The sequence below is a fragment of the Vanellus vanellus genome (genome assembly GCF_965231255.1).
Source record: "Vanellus vanellus genome assembly, chromosome: 2".
NCBI lineage: Eukaryota > Metazoa > Chordata > Aves > Charadriiformes > Charadriidae > Vanellus > Vanellus vanellus.
Genome location: NC_138906.1, coordinates 24,567,490 through 24,573,489, shown reverse-complemented (window position 1 = coordinate 24,573,489; position 6,000 = coordinate 24,567,490).

Genomic DNA, 6,000 nt, shown 5'->3' with positions numbered 1-6,000 from the left:
TGGAATACTGTGTCCAATTTTGGGCTCCCCAGTTCAAGAGGGACAGGGAACTGCTGGAGCGAGTCCAGCGAAGAGCAACTAAGATGATTAAGGGACTGGAGCATCTGCCTTATGAGCAAAGGCTGAAAGAGCTGGGACTCTTTAGCCTGGAGAAGAGAACGCCGAGGGAAGACCTTATTGTGGCATACAAGTATCTAAAGGGTGGGTTGAAGGAGGATGGAGCCAGGCTCTTTTCCATGGTTCCCAGTGACAGGACAAGGGGCAATGGGCACAAGTTAGAACAGAGGAAGTTCCGTTCAAATACACGGAAAAACTTCTTTATGGTGAGGGTGCCCGAGCACTGGCACAGGCTGCCCAGGGAGGTTGTGGAGTCCTCTTCTCTGGAGATTTTCAAGACTCGCCTGGATGCAGCCCTGAGTAATGTGCTCTGGGCAATCCTGCTTTAGCAGGGGAATTGGACTAGATGATGTTTAGAGGTCCTTTCCAACTCTGAAACTCTGTGATTCTGTGATTCTGTGATAATGCTAGATGGAATAGCTAATCTGATCTGGAGGAAGGAGGATGGATGGGACGATCTTCTGAGGTCTCTTCCCCTCCTCGTTTTTGTGAATTGTAAGGGATATGATGAACCATAACTGTAGAATAGAGAAATAAATAAAACTTTGAAATTCAGTATTAATAGGCAGTAGGTGAACTACAGGTTTTTGTTCTTATAATTTCCTGCATAATCTAGACATTTCATGAATTGTATGGAACAGAATGCAAGTATTTATAAAATACATTTTTAAGTAGTATCATAGAAGGGAATAAATCAATATGAATAGTTTTGATTTCTGTATGAGATATAATATTAATACTTTTGTATATTTAATATGTAATTACTTGAGTTCGTAAACTCCTTCCCCTCCTCCTCAGAAGTTCAGCTGCCTGTGATCCAAGGCACAGCTGTGTAACCCTCTCTCAGACTTGTGAGGAAATTGCTAAATTCTGCGCAAGAACTCCAAAACAGTTGATAGAAGGGACTTCTGCAAGTTAAGAGAGGTAAAACTGCAAACTGAGGTAAGACTCTTGAGATGGAGCTAGGCAGCAGTTCAAGGATTCAAGAGGAAAACCATCATCATGAAAAGGAATAAAATCCTAAGGGAAAAGCTTGATTCAGAAGACAACAATTCAGTCACACTGAGGATCCATTCCAGGGGCAGTAGAAACGAGCCCTACCCCACCTTACTGAAAGCTTCCTGGCCAGCAAAGACTTTTTCTGTTTCTTATTTAGTGCACTGAGCATAATAGCACTCAGTTTAGTATTTCATTAATTCAGGTTATCTTTTCTATGTAGTAACTAATCAGTAACTGCTGAATACTTTTAAGTTGTGTATAGTCAATTTACAAAGGCCCTTTGTGCATGGCAAAAAGTGTCCAATCAAAGTGATTCAGTAAGGGAAGGATAAAAGTTCATTCAAGTTCCTTGATTACTTGTACTGTTGCAATGTTACCAGGCGTATCATTGGCTAGAAAAATTATCAGGGAAAAAAAAAATTGGATGTGTCTGTAATAATACATGCTTTATTCAACTTCAGCAGGGAAAAACGTTTTCCTCCTGCACAAAAAGTCACTTGATTGTTTTTCCATCATTTTTCATATAGTGTATTAAATACAGTAAACTTTGAAGTAGTCCTGACCACTTTGAATCCCTAATGTTCTATACTATGTTTCCTTGAATGAATATATCTTGTTTTTCCAGATTCAGAAGGCATCTGTTTTTCTAGATATGCTGAGGGGGAAAATATCTGCTCGTGCTCTAGAAAGATGGTATTTTTTAATCCTGCTTTAAATAGTTTAAGAAATCTTACTAAATCTAAAACAAATGTAAATACTACTCCAATTAAATACATTTTTCTGTTATAACTGTAGTAAGAATCCCATTTTAAATGCAACTGTACTGCAAGCAGTGATCATGAAAAATATTATTTTCTCACACATTAATCATATCTCCTCACACATTAATCATAGAATGGTTTAGGTTGGAAGGGATCTTAAAGATAATCTCGTTCTAACTCCCCTGCCATGGGGGGTTCACCTTCCACTAAACCAGTTTGCTCAAAGCCCCGTCCAACCTGGCCTTGAACGCTCCCAGGCATGGGGCAGTCACAACTTCCCTGAGCAGCCTGTTCCAGTGTCTCACCACCTTCAGAGTGAAAAATTTCTTCCTGATATCTAACCTAAATCTACCCTCTTCCAGTTTGAAGCTATTACCCCTCATCCTATCACTACATGCCCTTGAAAAAAATTCCCTCTCCAGCTTTCTTGTAGGTGCCCTTCAGATACTCAAAAACTGTTATAAGGTCTCCCTGGAGCCTTCTCTTCTCCAGGCTGAACAACGCCAAGTCTCAGCCTGTCTTCATAGGAGAGGTGCTCCACCCCTCTGATCATCTTTGTGGCCCTCCTCTGGACCCGCTCTATCATCAAGTCATATTTAATAACTTCAGTGATAAACACCAAGAAAGTTATTTTCCATATAGAAGAAATATCTCTCAAAGTGAGCTGTAGGTTTGTCTGAGTTTTCTGTTGTTGGTTAAGTATAAGCCAAAAAACCTGAAGCTTTCAGAAATAAGACTAAGTTTGCAAAGCTGAAAACTGACACATTACTAATAGGAAGCTCGTGACATTAGTTTGTGGTAGTCCCCCTTACTAGAATAAATAATTAACTCCAAATCATCAGACAATAAAAGCGGAGCTTTGTAATATCATTAAAACACTCTTTTCAGAGTAAACTTTCATTTTAAACACAAATAGAACCTTGATGCTTACAATAACCTAATTTGGCCTCGTGCTTTGTCCAGGGCAAGTAAGATGTCTAGCAATTCCTATAGATGGTATCTTGAGGCTGAGCATACACACGGTTCAAGGAACATCAAATTGTCATTTTCTGACTGTATGATAATTCTCTTCATATAGGACAATTCTTGTTGATAGAATGGTGGCCAAGTTGGCGAATTTCCTGTGCAAAGTAGTATTCTTTTCTAGCACCGATTAATAGGAAAGAGGCAGCTAAAACAGAACAGGAACTCCCAGACTACCATAAATCAGAGCTTGTTCACAGTTGTTCTAACTTATGCTAGCGCTGAATTTAATTGAGGAATCATTGCAAGATTCCTGGGACCCTCTCCACCATTTTACCTACCTGGAGCTTATTGGAAGATCCAACTCCTCATCTTCAAAATAAATAAAAGAAAAAAAATGGTTTGTGTCCTTTTCTCTGGTTATAAAGACTTTGAAGTATTTGCCTCAGTTTCTTGTCCTGCTTGCTATTTTTATTGATAAGTTTAAAAAAAATGCTTAGGGTTTATTGACATTGTTAAAAAAAATTGGAAGGTATTATGCCATCATTTCACAATGTCACATTAAAGTTTCTGTGTTAATTCTGGTATCATGTGTCAATTGGTCATTCCCTTTGCTGGCCTGTATCAGTAAAAAAGTAATACCTGGAACCAATGTGTGATTTGTGGGCTGAGATTCTCTCAACATGAGTTGGTTAAATCAGTATCTTACCCCCAGCTTTAACCAATCTTTGATGTCATCAAGGGAGATTTCTCTCTAATTCTGTAGGCTGAAATCTCATATAGACATTGTCTGGATCAAATGGACATGGACTTAATGCAAAGTAAAGATGTTCTGAACATCTTGAAAGTGGACTGTCCTGTACACTTAGAAGTCCAAGAAGAAAGAAAACCTTTCTTTTTCTCCTTCTACTTACTAATCACAAAATTTCCTACAGAAGATGGATTTAAATAGAGATGACCAATCTATGATCTTTGAGTTATTTAAGGCTCATAAACTATGCAAAATTCATTCCCAAACCAGTTTGTTATCCTATGATCAGAAGAAGTGGGTATCTGCTGATATGGGAGCGGTTGGACAATTCAAATCCCTTGTTGTACAAGCAAGTAAAAAATGTCTGATAAGGTTCATGCAACTGGATTGTCCAAAACTTTGCTACGTATCCCACAGTGGATCAGTGGGACTCTATGAAGATAATGACAAATGCAGCTCAAAGAACTACCTCTATTGAGTTATGTGTCACAACTCTATTGAATTATATGTTTTAAGAGATTGTAGCAAGTTGAAAGTTCTGGAAAGTGACTCAGGACCAGGAGAATTGACCTTGTCTAAACTAAAGTGAGGAAAACACCAAGTTTCACTTAAAAAAATTGTAGTTGCTCACAAGTTCCTTGCACCTATTGGCTTTCTGCTTCTATGCTCCATTTCCCTTCCTGGAAACTGTTTAGTTCAAGACAGGAAATACCTCTTGGATATTGTTACTTCTATGAGGACCTTCATTGTCAGATATCTTTTCTTGTGAAAATACTTAAAGATATTCATAAGGTTTACTCAACCCTCTCTTTATTAAGGTAGAAGCTGATTTTCTTTTACCTGATATCCTGATACTGTTTTATGGCTCCTGGATTATATTCACACATCTTTTTTAGAATTTTGAGCATAAGAACTTGCATTTCTGAAGGATGACCATTAGGTCCCTTGAAATATTTTGGAGAGATTGTCATGCTGTACACTATGGCACAATTAATTCCTTTCTCCTACTTGGTATAAACGTATGGTCTGAATCCTCTCTCTTGGGCACTCACTGCAATGAGAGATTGTACTATAACAGTAAACTATGAGAAACCTCAAATCCTTCTCTAAGTCGTTGCTCTTACAGATCATTCACTCATCTTGTAAGCATAGGTCTGTTCTTCACAAAAGTGTTTAAGTTGTATTTTGCATGATTATAACATAATTTTTGGACTGCAGTTAAATTAGGTAACACAGATCATCCTGTACTGTAGCTCACTATTAATTATTCCAGACTGTTTCAGTGCATATATTTATCTAAATGTACTTACCCAACCCTCTCCTATATGTGAAAATGTCTTTGTATTTTATGAAAAAAATGATCCTAAGTCAGCTTCTGGAATGGCAGAAAAAGCATTTGAAAAATAGGGTGCTCATGTTTTGTGGTGAAGTTTCAACTAGTTATGCTTTTAAAGCTGGGAAGAAGCTCTTGATTTAACCAAATAACTGATCTGAGGGAAGACAGGAAGTATTTTTCAAACCCTGGGTTGTTGAATCCTGTTATATATTTAAGGCAAAACTGGTTGCCAGACTTTGGATGAGAAAGTATTTCTCCTCAGATTAGATTGACTGGTATCTACATTGTTTCCGGGTCTTTTTTGTACATATTGACTTCTGAATCAGCTATTATGTTCACCTATGTATTTTTTTACATAATCAAGTGCAGTTAATGTGCAGTGGTAGTGCCTCAGATTCTTCTGTTGTTAGTTTATGACACAAATTTAATCTCTTCAGAGTGAAGTTATATAGTCTAGCTCAAATAATCAGTTTTAACATGGAAATATCTGAATGATTTATAGCAAGCTATCAGATACAAGAGATTAGAAGAAAGATTTAGTGATCTTTTCCTGGCATCAAATTCTGTGCAACTGTGAAGCTATGTCACTGAAAAGTCAAAGTACAGAAGCTATAGAGAAATAACAGAGTTTTGTAGCTTACTAAGTAGATGTAAAATACTGTACTGTCCCAATTTTCCCACTTTTTAAATATCATTTTAGTTGGTTCAGCTGTAATATGATAAGACAGGCTGTAAAACAGTCTCATTTTCATTGCAGTACTGTATGCAGGCAATAGAAACTCTAGTACAAACTGCTATTCTGACTTATTTCTGTTTCACTTTGTTATCGTGACTGTACTGCAACAGCATTAAGACATTGCAATGAGATAACAGAACATTGTGACAGATCTTGTAGTTTTGTCCATTTTCTCTTTAGGGTGAAACAGTTGTGAAAGACCTGCATATACTGTTTGTTTTGTTTAAATTAATTGTATTTTCTCTAGAATCTCTCATTCAAGTTTATTCAGTTCCCACTGAAATAAATTGACAAACAGACTTTATCTGAAATTGGACCAGTCCATTAAGATCTAGTC